Source organism: Bos grunniens, chromosome 7, assembly GCF_055505025.1.
Source record: "Bos grunniens cultivar Pamir isolate PY7600 chromosome 7, Bosgru_T2T1.0, whole genome shotgun sequence".
In the NCBI taxonomy this organism is placed as follows: domain Eukaryota; kingdom Metazoa; phylum Chordata; class Mammalia; order Artiodactyla; family Bovidae; genus Bos; species Bos grunniens.
The window spans coordinates 2,087,368-2,102,043 of record NC_141171.1 but is presented as its reverse complement, the minus strand read 5'-3'; the positions used below and the strand labels follow the sequence as shown (position 1 = coordinate 2,102,043).

Genomic DNA, 14,676 nt, shown 5'->3' with positions numbered 1-14,676 from the left:
ATCAAAATTTTACTAGATTGGCTTAAAAGCAAATTTAAGATGGCAAGAGGGAAAAAAAAAAAAAAAAAGTGAACCAGAGACAGATTCATAACAATTTCCACTCTGAAGGAAAAAGATTTTTTAAAAATTTAAAAACATGAACAAAGTCCCAGTGACCTGGGGGACAACGTTAAATAGTCTAACATAAGTCCAGTTCAGCTCTCAGAGGAAAGCAAAGAAAGAACAAGAAAGAAACAATTTAAAAAAAAAACAAAAACAAAAAAAACAGTGATTGGCATTTTCTTAAATGTAGTGAAAAATGTTAACTTGCCGATTCAAGAAACTAAGCGAACCCCAAGCAGGATAAACACAATGAAAAGCACAAGCAAGCACATTACAATCAAACTGCTGAAAACCAAAGATGAAGGGAAAACTCTGAAAGCAACAAGAGAAAAATGACTAAATAAATACATGAGAGGAACGACACAAAGACAGCTATCTTCTCATTGAAATGATGGAGACCACAAGTTATTACAGAATAACACTCTATAACACAGTGTATAACACAGAATAACACTGAAAGGAAGAAAGAAAAAACTGTATTCTAAGAATTTGTATCCAACAAAGATATTCTTTAAAAGGAGAGCAAAATAAAGACATTTCAGATTTTTTTAAAGTTGAAAGAAATGGTTCCCAGCAGACATGCACTATAGGCTAAAGATAAATGATATCTTTATCTTTAAATAAATATTTCCTACAAGGAAATATCTTTAGATAAATATACCTACAAGGAAATATTCAATCATAAAAGTCTATAATAGAAAAAAAAAACAAAGATTAAAAATTGACAGCTCAAATTTACACTTTACCAAATAGAAACAGATCCACAGGAAAAAAATGACAAACACTGAAAATGTTATATCTAATCTAAAACACTAGATTTCCCCCTTAATTTAAAGACAAATGCCCATTAAAAGTGAAAATAGTAACATTATAAACTGAGGTCTATACTATACATAAATTAAAATTATTCCTACATCACAAAGGATGGAGAGGAAAATGAAGTTAGGCTGTGCGTGCTCCTCATCCTGTTCGTGACGCCATTTGTCTCGCTGTTCACACTGTCCGCACGGTCTGCTGAACCCAGGGTAGGCAAGACGCGAGCTCAGAGGCTGCAAGAAGGCTTGAGGAGACACGTTTATTCTGTCCTGGCTGGTGGAGCAGCAGCCATCGCATTACCTAACACAACACAACCTCTTTCCTGGCTGACACAGCAGCCACAACAGTATTCTCTCCTGGCTGACGCAGCACCCGTTCCACAATTCTCTCCTCTCAAGGCTGACCCAACAGACCCAGCCATGTAGCAACAACAACGCCTCCACCTTTTAGGTGGAGCTCACATATATGTGCAGCCCCCAACCCGTGACTAAGCAAGGACCTCGTGACGTGCATGCGCACTGCTACAAATGATCCCAGCTGTTACATAGTCATTGTTTACAAAACGTGGGGCGAAAGAGCCCGAGTACGCACCCGATCTTGGCTAATATGCTCCCTCCCCACGTACTGCCATTAGTTTCTTACATTTGTTAAGTGTGAATAACAATGTGGGAAGTTAAACAATATTAATTATAATTAGACTGTGATGAATTAATAACACATAATCCTTAAAGAGCCAGCAAAAATAAAAAGAAAAATAGCTTTGATGCCAATAAAGAAGATGAAAAAAAGAATACAAAGTATTTGATTAATCCAAAAGAAAGCACTAAAGAGGAAGAACACAAAGCAGATGGGACAAATAAACAAATAATTACACGTCATGCTTAAAGCTCACTATATAATTTAGTAAAACTGAGCTGAATACTGTGATTAAAAGGAAATGGTTGTCAGAGTAGACTTTTTAATTATTTATTTTAATAAATTTATTTAATTTATTTATTAAAGTTTTTTACTTTACAGTAAAAACAATGCCCAGACCTCCCTGGTGATCCAGTGGATAAGAATCTTCCTGCCAATGCAAGGCTCGGTCCCTGGTCTGGGAAGATTTCACATGTTGCAGGACAAGTAAGTCCACACACCACAACTACTGAGCCCACACTCTAGAGCCTGCATGCCGCAACGACGGAGCCCACGTGCTTCGACTACTGAAGCCTGAGGCATCGGTGCTCGGTACCGAGAGAAGCCACAAGAGAGGCCCACACACCGCAACTAGAGAGAGGCCTCACTTGGCAGTGAAGACCCAGGGCAGCCAAAAATAAATAAGCAAATACGAGTTTTAATAAATAAAAAATAAAAACAATGCCCAACTATATAAATGTGAAATATAAAGACACAGACTAAAGATGAAAGGATGGGAAAGTATGAAAATAGTAAAAGTAAGAAAACTGGTAGGGTTACGTTAAAATAAAACAAAGCAGACTTCAAGGAAAAGCATTTCCACAGATAAAGGGAGACGTTTCATAATACCACAAGCGTTAACTCAGCAGGAAATCATTAAAATCTTAATTTTGCACCTAATAACTGAACTTCAAAAATCATAAAGCAAAAACTGAGTAACCAAATGAGAAAAATAAAAATTTTGCCAATCATGACTGGAGATTTTGGAGCCTCTACCTCAGTAATTTACAGAATGAGGAGACAAAAAAAAGAAATAGTAATCATATAAAAGATCTGAACCACATTATCAACGATCATGCTCTTACTGACACTTTTAGAATATCTCCCTGAACGATTTTAAAGTACACATTTTTTCAAGTGCACACGAACACTTATCAAAATAGACCGTATACTGAGTCATAAGTCTCAATAAAGTGCAAAAGATAAAATCTTATAGTATGTTTTCTGAGCATAATGGAATTAAATTAAAAGTCAAGAACAATAGATATCCAGAAAATCCTCCTAAATATTTGAAAAGTAAACAACATTCTTCTAAATGAAAGTGAAAGTTGCTCAGTCATGTCAGACTCTTTGCGACTCCTTGGACTATACAGCCCATGGAATTCTCCAGGCCAGAATACTGGAGTGGGTAATCTTTCCCTTCTCTGGGGGATCTTCCCAACCCAGGGATCCAACCCAAGTCTCCCACATTGCAGGCAGATTCTTTACCAGCTGAGCCACAAGGGAAGCCTGCAGATACTGGCGTAGGTAGCCTATCCCTTCTCCGGCGGATCTTCCTGACCCAATAACTCATGATAAAAAATTAGTAGGAAAATTAGAAAATATTTTAACTGAATGATGATGAAAATAAAAAGTAAGAAATTTTATGGAATGAACTTAAAGCAGTGCCTACAAGGAAATATTCAATCATAAAATTCTATAATAAAAAATAAAACAAAGATTAAAAACTGATAGCTCAAATTTACTAAAAAGGAGAACACATTAATCCCACAATGAGTAGAAGGAAAGAAATAATAAAAACCAAAGTCAAGTAAATAAAAACAAGCAAATAAATAAAAAATAATAAAGCCAAAAGATAACTCTAAAATGATTAATAAAAAATTTTTAAAACCCAGCAAAACTAATCAAGATAAAAAGAAAAACTTACAAATATCCAAAATAGAAGATAAGACATCACTACAGAGCCAATAGATATAAAGTATAAGGGATTATTCAGAGAAGGCAATGGCAACCCACTCCAGTACTCTTGCCTGGAAAATCCCATGGATGGAGGAGCCTGGTGGGCTGCCGTCTGGGGGGTCGCACAGAGTTGGACACAACTGAAGAGACTTAGCAGCAGCAGCAGCAGCATAAGGGATTATTATAAACAACTTTATAATAATAAACTCAAGATTTTAGATGAAATGGATAAGTTCCTTGAAACAAAATCTTCCAAAAGTGACACACGTGAAAAAAGAAACAATATGAATAGCCCTATTTTTTAGTGTCCTATGGCTTCACAGCCAGTCCCAAAACTTAGCAATTTAAAATAATAAAAACAACAACCATTGCGTGGCTGCTGAATTAATTGACTTCAGTTGGGTGTTTCTCCCCATCCAATGGCGTTGGCCGGGATGACTCAGCCTGCTCCTTTCAGTTGGCAGACGGGCCACGCTGGAAAGTTCACGGATGCATTACTCACATGTCTGGTACCTAGCGCTCCTTCAGATGGTCTCTTCTCTTGAGCTCCCTCTTAACCATGCAGCCTCAGAGCAGTCATATTTTCTCTATTGTGGCTGACTTCAAGAGGGAAAGCGTGAGCTGCCGGGGCTCCTACGGGACAGAACTTAAACTGACTGTCATTTTCCCATATTCTATTCGTCAAAATAAGTCTTAAGACCACATTAGCCTCAAGAGACGGAGATATATGCAAAGGAATGCACACAGAGGGGTAAGAAATGGATGGCATCCCAGTTTGGAGATCCTCTACCACAACCTAAATCTATTAAATAACCATAACCAAAAACTACCCCCCACCCCCCACCACAAAAAAAAGAACTGAAGGCCTAGATGATTTCAGTGGTTCAGTTTAGTTCAGTCCCTCAGTCATGTCTGACTCTTTGTGACCCCATGGACTGCAGTACACCAGGCTTCCCTGTCCATCACCAACTCCTGGAACTTGCTCAAACTCATGTCCATCAAGTTGGTGATGCCATCCAACCATCTCATCATCTGTCGTCCCCTTCTCCTCCTGCTTTCAATCTTTCCCAGCATCAGGGTCTTGTCCAATGAGTTAGTCCTTCACATCAGGTGGCCAAAGTATTGGAGTTTCAGCTTCAGCATCAGTCCTTCCAATGAATATTCAGGATTGATATCCTTTAGGATGGACTTGTTGGATCTCCTTGCCATCCAAGGAACTCTCAAGAGTCTTCTCCAACACCACAGTTCAAAAACATCAGTTCTTTGGTGCTCAGCTTTCTTTATGGTCCAACTCTCACATCCAGACATGACTACTGGAAAAACCATTGCTTTGACTAGACAGACCTTTGTTGTCAAAGTAATGTCTCTGCTTTTTAATAGGCTGTCTAGGTTGGTCATAGCTTTTCTTCCAAGGAGCAAGTGTCTTTTGAATTTCATGGCTACAGTAACCATCTGTGGTGATTTTAGAGCCCAAAAAAATAAAGTCTGTCACTGTTTCTATTGTTTCCCCATCTATTTGCCATGTAGTGATGGGACTGGATGCCATGATCTTAGTTTTTTGAATGTTGAGTTTTAAGCCGACTTTTTCATTCTCCTCTTTCACTTTCATCAAGAATCTCTTTAGTTCTTCTTCACTTTCTGCAATAAGGGTGATGTCATCTGCATATCTGAGGTTATTGCTGCTTCTCCCAGCAATCTTGATTCAAGACTGTGCTTCATCCAGCCCAGCATTTCATATGATGTACTCTTCATAAAAGTTAAAGAAGCAGGGTAACAATATACAGCTTTGATGTACTCTTTTCCCAATATGGAACCAGTCCATTGTTCCATGTCCAGTTCTAACTGTTTTTTCTTGACCTACATTAAGATTTCTCAGAAGGCAGGTCAGGTGGTCTGGTATTCCCATCTCTTTCAGAATTTTCCACAGTTTGTTGTGATCTTCATAATCAAGATAATCACGATGGTGTGATCACTCACCTAGAGCCAGACATCCTGAAATGTGAAGTCAAGTGGGCCTGAGGAAGCATCACTACAAACAAAGCTAGTGGGGGTGATGGAATTCCAGTTGAGCTATTCCAAATCCTGAAAGATGATGCTGTGAAAATGCTGCACACAATATGCCAGAATATTTTGAAAACTCAGCAGTGTCCACAGGACTGGAAAAGGTCAGTTTTCATTCCAATCCCAAAGAAAGGCAATGCCAAAGAATGCTCAAACTACTGCACAATTGCACTCATCTCACACTCTAGTAAAGTAATGCTCAAAATTCTCCAAGCCAGGCTTCAGCAATACGTGAACTGTAAACTTCCAGATGTTCAAGCTGATTTTAAAAAAGGCAGAGGAACCAGAGATCAAATTGCCAACATCCTCTGGAGCCTCGAAAAAGCAAGAGAGTTCCAGAAAAACATCTACTTCTGCTTTATTGACTATGCCAAAGCCTATAACTGTGTGGATCACAATAAACTGTGGGAAATTCTGAAAGAGATGGGAATACCAGACCCCTGACCTGCCTCTTGAGAAACCTGTATGCAGGTCAGGAAGCAACAGTTAGAACTGGACATGGAACAACAGACTGGTTCCAAATAGGAAAAAGAGTACGTCAAGGCTGTATATTGTCACCCTGCTTATTTAACTTATATGCAGAGTACATCATGAGAAACGCTGGGCTGGAAGAAGCACAAACTGGAATCAAGATTGCTGGGAGAAATATCAAGAACCTCAGATATGCAGATGACACCATTGTTATGGGAGAAAGTGAAGAGGAACTAAAAAGCCTCTTGATGAAAGTGAAAGAGGAGAGTGAAAAAGTTGGCTTAAAGCTCAACATTCAGAAAACTAAGAAAATGGCATCTGGTCCCATCACTTCATGGCAAACAGATGGGGAAATAGTGGAAATACTGTCAGACTTTATTTTTGGGGGCTCCAAAATCACTGCAGATGGTGACTGCAGCCATGAAATTAAAAGACGCTTACTCCTTGGAAGGAAAGTTATGACCAACCTAGATAGCATATTCAAAAGCAGAGACATTACTTTGCCAACAAAGGTCCGTCTAGTCAAGGCCATGGTTTTTCCAGTGGTCATGTATGGATGTGAGAGTTGGACTGTGAAGAAAGCTGAGCGCCAAAGAATTGATGCTTTTTCACTGTGATGTTGGAGAAGACTCATGAGAGTCCCTTGGACAGCAAGGAGATCCAACAGTCCATTCTAAAGGAAATCAGTCCTGGGTGTTCTTTGGAAGGAATGATGCTGAAGCTGAAACTCTAGTACTTTGGCCACCTCATGCAAAGAGTTGACTCATTGGAAAAGACCCTGATGCTGGGAGGGATTGGGGGCAGGAGGAGAAGGGGACGACAGAGGATGGGATGGCTGGATGGCATCACTGACTCAATGAACGTGAGTTTGAGTGAACTCCAGGAGTTGGTGATGGACAGGGAGGCCTGGTGTGCTGCAATTCATGGGGTCGCAAAGAGTTGGACACTTCTGAGCGACTGAACTGAACTGAACTGAGCTGTTGTGAGCCACACAAAGGCTTTGAGGTAGTCAATAAAGCAGAAGTAGATGTTTCTCTGGAGCTCTCTTTCTTTTTCAATGATCCAACACATGTTGGCAATTCGATCTCTGGTTCCTCTGCCTTTTCTAAATCCAGCTTGAACATCTGGAAGTTCACGGTTCATGTACTATTGGAGCCTGACTTGGAGAATTTTGACATTATTTTGCTAGCATGTGAGATGAGTGCAATTGTGCAGTAGTTTGAGCATTCTTTGGCATTGCCTTTCTTTGGGATTGGAATGAAAACTGACCTTTTCCAGTCCTGTGGACACTGCTGAGTTTTCCAAATTTGCTGGCATATTGCGTGCAGCATTTTCACAGCATCATCTTTCAGGATTTGGAATAGCTCAACTGGAATTCCATCACCTCCACTAGCTTTGTTCGTAGTGATGCTTTCTAAGGCCCACTTGACTTCACATTCCAGGATGTCTGGCTCTAGGTGAGTGATCACACCATCATGTTTATCTGGGTCATGAAGATCTTTTTTCTATAGTTTCTGTGTATTGTTGTCACCTCTTCTTAATATCTTCTGCTTCTGTTAGGTCCATACCATTTCTGTCCTTTATTGTTCCCATCTTCACATGAAATATTCCCTTGGTATCTCTAATTTTCTTGAAGAGGTCTCTAGTCTTTTCCATTCTATTCCAAAGAATAACAAGGAGAGATAAGAAAGCCTTCCTCAGTGTTCAGTGTAAAGAAATAGATTCCACTGGTAAGTCCTATCAAATATTTAAGGAAGAAAGCTATCAGTCTTACAGACCTAGTGGGCTTCCTCGCTTATCAGTTGGCTCAGTGATAAAGAATCCACCTTCCAGTGCAGGAGACAGAAGAGGCATGGGTTCAGTCCGTGGGTTGGGAACATGTCCTAGAGAAGGAAATGGCAACCCACTCCAGTATTCTTGCTGGACAGAGGAAATTCTCATGAACAGAGGATCTTGGCAGGCTACAGTCCATGGGTCACAGAGTCAGACATGACTGAATGACTGAGCATACATGCATGCATGCACACACATATGCAAAAGCAAAAAAAATCCTCGATAGAATATCAATAAATAGAATCCTGGCAACATATAAAAGTGATAATAAATCATGGCCAAGTAAATTCTAAGAAATGCAAGTTTTTGAATGTTGATTCAAAAGTGAATCTATAATTCATCCTGTTAATGAAATAAATGAGTAAAATCATATATAGTTATTTTAATAGATGTGGGGCAGGGGGTGACAAAGCTTAACATCAATTCATGACATAAATCCTCAGCACACTGGAAATAAAAATGAATTTCCTCAGTTTGATAACTGTTGCTTATGAAAACCTACAGTTAGCATCACGCTAAGTAGTGATATACTGAATGCCACACTCACAGCTTCTACTGAACATCATGCTGGGGGTTCTATGTACTTCAACAAAGCATGCAAAATGAATAAAAGGTGAAAACATTGGAAGGAAGTCAATAAAACCGCCTTTGTTCATAGAAAATGTGATGGTCTACATAGATAATCCTAAAGAGTCTACAAAAAGCTACTAATATTAAAAAACAAGTTTAGCAAACTCACAGATACAAGGTCAAAAACAGAAATATTAATAATTGCATTTTATATACTAGCAATAAAAATTGGAATGTAAAAATTTTAATTTACAATAGCATGAAAAAACATTAGATACATAGAAACACATCTAACAAAAGATACTAAAGATTGTCACACTGAAAATTATAAAACACTGCTAACAGAAATTAAAGGAAACCTTCTTTCACACATTAAAACTAGGGGCACACTGATTTTTTTAAAGATATAACTGACATTGTTAAGAAGAAAAAATAGAAATCATTTACATTCCTATACACTAACAATAAAAATATCAGAAAGATAAATTAAAGGAAAAATACCTAGGAATAAACCTACTTAAAGAGACCAAAGACTTGTACGTAGGAAACTAAAATACACTGATGAAAAAAAATCAAAGACAACACAAACAGAGAGAGATACCATATTCTTAGATTGGAAGAATCAATGCTGTCAAAATTACTATGCTTCCCAAAACAATCTACAGATTCAGTGAAATCCCTATCAAATCACCAATGGCATTTTTCACAGAACTAGAGCCAAAAAAATCACAATTTGTATGGAAATACAAAGACCCTGAATAGCCAAAGCAATCTTAAGAAAGAAAGATGGAGCTGGAGGAAACAAACTCCCTGACTTGAAATTATACTACAAAGCTACAATCATCAAGACAGTAGGGCACTGGTGTGAAAGCAGAAATATAGACCAATGGAGCAAGACAGAAAGCCCAGAGATAAACCCATGCACCTATGGGCACCTTATCTTTGACAAAGGAGGCAAGAATATACAATGCAGAAAAGACAGCCTCTTCAACAAGTGGTGATGGGAAAACTGAACAGCTACGTGTTTGTTTGTTTTTTTTTAATGAAATTAGAACATTTCTTAACTCCATACACAAAAATAAACTCAAAATGGATTAAAAACTTAAATGTAAGGCTGGAAACTATAAAGCTCTTAGAGGAAACCATGGGCAGTATACCCTTTGACATAAATTGTAGCAAGATTCTCTCTGACACACCTAGAATAATGGAAATAAAAACAAAAATAAATAGATAAGACCTAGTTAAACTTAAAAGCTTTTACACAACAAAGGAAACTATAAACAAGATGAAAAGACAACACTCAGAATGGGAGAAAATAATTGCAAAGCAAGTAACAAAGGGTTAATCTCCAAAATATATAAGCAGCTTATACAATTAAAAAACACATACAGCCCAATCAAAAAATGGGAGAAGACCTAAACAGACATTTCTCCAAAGAAGACACACAGATGGCCAATAACATGTGGAAAGATTAACAGTAATAATTAAAACTATGATGAGATATCACCTTACACCAGTTAGAAAGGCCATCATCAAGAAATCTACAAACAATAAATCCTGGAAAGGATGTGGGGAAAAGGGAACCCTCCCACACTGTTAGTGGGAATGCAAACTGATACAATCATTATGGAAAACAGTATGGAGATTCCTTTTAAAAACTAGGAATAATACTACCACATGACCCATCAATCCCACTATTGAGCATATACTCTGAAAAAACCATAATTATAAAAGACTCATGTACCCCAGTGCTCATTGCAGCAATATTTACAGTGGCCAGGACATGGAAGCAACCTAGATGTCCACTGACAGATGAATGGATAAAGAAGTTGTAGTACATATAAATGTACCATGGAATATTACTCGAGCACAAAGGGAACAAATCTGAGTCACTTGTAGTGAGGTAGATGCACCTAGAGCCTAATATACAGAGTAATGTAAGTCAGAAAGAGAAAAACAACTACAGTATATTAATGTATATGTATGTATATATATGGAATCCAGAAAATGGTACTGATGAACCTAGTAAAGAACAGACTTGTGGATGCAGTCAGAGAAGGTAAGGGTGGGACAAACTGAAAAAGTAGCGTTGACACTATCACATGTGAAATAGTGGGTAGTTGCTAAATAACACAGGGAGCCCAGCCTGGCACTCTGTGATGACCTACAGGGGTGGGAAGGGAGTAAGGGAGGTTCATGAGCTAAGGGGTGTATGTGTGTGTGTGTGTGTGTGTAATTATAACTGATTCTCACTGTTGTACAGCAGAAACCAACACAAAACTGTAAAGCAATTTTCCACCAGTTAAAAAATTAATAAAATTTCAAAAATAAAATAAATACAAAATGGAGTGATTTGCTCCCAGAACATCAAACCACAATCTCATGGCAGTTTCAACATCTCCTAGGGGTATAAAATTTTATTGTTTTTGTGCAGCATTATCTTTAATTAAGTATAGACTTTTCCAATCATGTCACCTAGAGGTCATTTTATCCACTGCTGTTTGGCTATGAGTCTCTTGTCTCTCTCTTCAGCAATGGTAAGGTGGACACTCTTTCCATGGTGAAGAGAGATCCATGGTGTTGCCTTTGCCAATAATGAAAATGTTGGAAAATCTGGTGTCAAAGCTGTTGGCACTGGCATCTTTCACGAGCTACAAAAGAACCAGGGTGTCTCTCGCAGTTGGTGATCATACCAATTCTTTCCAGGTTAGCACCTCCAGAAACCATGCAGATTACCAGTGTCAAATTAGATGAAATCAGTAATCTTGCCAGTCACCAGATCAATTTGAATGGTGTCATTCACCGTGATGAGGGACTCAAGGTGGCTGATGGTGCAAACATCAAGGGTCATCAGATGCAGAATTCCTTTTGCCCCACAAAGATCTTTCTCACTTAGTAAAACTTATACCTGGCCTCTTTTGGTGTAATGCAATGAACAGCAAAAGATGAAAATTCTCTCCAGTCTTGTCAATGCTAATGATATAAAACCAGCAGAGTAGGTTATATCAGTGAAGACCTTGCCATCAATCTAAATGAAACGCTGCATACAAATCTTCTTTATTTCATCTTCTGTCAAAGCATACATAAGTTTGTTCCTCAGGAAAATTATTAGGAGGAGACATTCCCTTAGCTTATGGGGACCAGTAAATGGATGAGAAGCAAACACACCAGTCAGTTTATCTGGCATCCAAAGCTTTGGAGCTGTTACACACTTCAAGTGCTTCTTGAGACCATGAGCCATGACTTCACTGGGCATAAAAGAGCTAGGAAAGTGAATTTTAAATATATAACCTGAAATTTCAGAAGTCTACTGGTCCCATCACTTCATGGGAAATAGATGGGGAAACAGTGGAAACAGTGTCAGACTTTATTTTTCTGGGCTCCAAAATCACTGCAGATGGTGACTGCAGCCATGAAATTAAAAGATGCTTACTCCTTGGAAGGAAAGTTATGACCAACCTAGACAGCATATTCAAAAGCAGAGACATTACTTTGCCAACAAAGGTCCATCTAGTCAAGGCTATGGTTTTTCCAGTGGTCATGTATGGATGTGAGAGTTGGACTGTGAAGAAAGCTGAGCGCCAAAGAATTGATGCTTTTTCACTGTGGTGTTGGAGAAGACTCTTGAGAATCCCTTGGACTGCAAGGAGATTCAACCAGTCCATCCTAAAGGAGATCAGTCCTGGGTGTTCTTTGGAAGGACTGATGCTAAAGCTGAAACTCCAGTACTTTGGCCACCTCATGTGAAGAGCTGACTCATTGGAAAAGACTCTGATGCTGGGAGGGATTGGGGGCAGGAGGAAAAGGGGACAACAGAGGATGAGATGGCCGGATGGCATCACCAACTCAATGGACACGAGTTTGAGTGAACTCCAGGAGTTGGTAATGGACAGGGAGGCCTGGCGTGTTGCGATTCATGGCGTTGCAAAGAGTCGGACATGACTAAGCGACTGAACTGAACTGAACTGAACATGGTAAAGACCTCTTCTGTTTCCTTCCCTCCAAGCGAAGATGGCCTGGTTTAAAAAAAAAAAAAAAAATCCTTTCTTTTCTTTTGCTAGCACCTTCTTCCCTACTTTCCTTCTACCTATAAAAACCTTCGATTTTAAGCAACTCCTTGAGCATCCCTCTATTTACTAGATTGGATGCTGCCTGACTCCTGAGTTGTTGAATTAAGATAATTAGATCTCCCCACCAAAAGAAAGAAATGAAAGGAGACTAATACTAATAGAAATACACACCACATACAACATTCAAATCATAGGAGTCCCAGAAGAAGAAGACAAAAAGAAAGACCATGAGAAAATACTTGAGGAGAAAATACTTGAGGAGATAATAGTTGAAAACTTCCCTAAAATGGGGAAGGAAATAATCACCCAAGTCCAAGAAACTCAGAGAGTCCCAAACAGGATAAACCCAAGGCAAAACACCCCAAGACACATATTAATCAAATTAACAAAGATCAAATACAAAGAACAAATATTAAAAGTAGCAAGGGAAAAACAACAAATAACACACAAGGGAATTCCCATTAGGATAACAGCTGATCTTTCAATAGAAACTCTACAAGCCAGGAGGGAATGGCAAGACATACTTAAAGTGATGAAAGAAAATAACCTACAGCCCAGATTATTGTACCCATCTCGGATATCATTCAAATATGAAGGAGAAATCAAAAGCTTTACAGACAAGCAAAAGGTGAGAGAATTCAGCACCACCAAACCAGCTCTCCAACAAATACTAAAGAATATTCTCTAGACAGGAAACACAAAAAGGGTGTATAAACTCAAACCCAAAACAATAAAGTAAATGGCAACAGGATCATACTTATCAATAATTACCTTAAACGTAAATGGGTTGAATGCCCCAACCAAAAGACAAAGACTGGCTGAATGGATATAAAAACAAGACCCCTATATATGTTGTCCACAAGAGACCCACCTCAAAACAGGGGACACATACAGACTGAAAGTGAAGGGCTGGAAAAAGATTTTCCATGCAAATATGGACCAAAAGAAAGTAGGATAGCAATACTCATATCGGATAAAATAGACTTTAAAACAAAGGCTGTGAAAAGAGACAAAGAAGGTCACTACATAAAGATCAAAGGATCAATCCAAGAAGAAGATGTAACAATTATAAATATATATGCACCCAACACGGGAGGACCGCAGTATGTAAGACAAATGCTAACAAGTATGAAAGGGGAAATTAACAATAACACAATAACAGTGGGAGACTTTAATACCCCACTCACACCTATGGATAGATCAACTGAACAGAAAATTAACAAAGAAACACAAACTTTAAATGATACATTAGACCAGTTAGACCTAATTGGTATCTATAAGGACATTTCACCCCAAAACAATGAATTTCACCTTTTTCTCAAGTGCACACAGAAGCTTCTCCAGGATAGATCACACCCTGGGCCATAAATCTAGCCTTGGTAAATGCAAAAAAATTGAAATCATTCCAAGCATCTTTTCTGACCACAATGCAGTAAGATTAGATCTCAATTACAGGATAAAATCTATTAAAAATTCCAACATATGGAGGCTGAACAACACACTGCTGAATAACCAACAAACCACAGAAGAAATCAAAAAAGAAATCAAAATTTGCATAGAAACAAATGAAAATGAAAACACAACAACCAAAAACCTGTGCGATACTGTAAAAGCAGTCCTAAGGGGAAAGTTCATAGCAATACAGGCATACCTCAAGAAACAAGAAAAAAGTCAAATAAATAACCTAACTCTACACCTAAAGCAACTAGAAAAGGAAGAAATGAAGAACCCCAGGGTTAGTAGAAGGAAAGAAATCTTAAAAATTAGGGCAGAAATAAATGCAAAAGAAACAAAAGATACCATAGCAAAAATCAACAAAGCCAAAAGCTGGTTCTTTGAAAGGATAAATAAAGTTGACAAGCCATTAGCCAGACTCATCAAAAAACAAAGGGAGAAAAATCAAATTGATAAAATTAAAGATGAAAATGGAGAGATCACAACAGACAATACAGAAATACAAAGGATCATAAGAGACTACTATCAGCAATTATATGCCAATAAAATGGACAACGTGGAAGAAATGGACAAATTCTTAGAAAAGTACAACTTTTCAAAACTGGACCAGGAAGAAATAGAAAATCTTAACAGACCCATAACAAGCACAGAAATTGAAACTGTA

The 14,676-nt window shown here is 38.3% G+C and overlaps 1 pseudogene; it reads right to left on the bottom strand.

Annotated features, from left to right (window-relative positions):
• Positions 1-10,969: 10,969 nt before the first annotated feature.
• On the bottom strand, positions 10,970-11,728 carry LOC147367991 (small ribosomal subunit protein eS4, X isoform-like; annotated as a pseudogene).
• Positions 11,729-14,676: the final 2,948 nt, after the last annotated feature.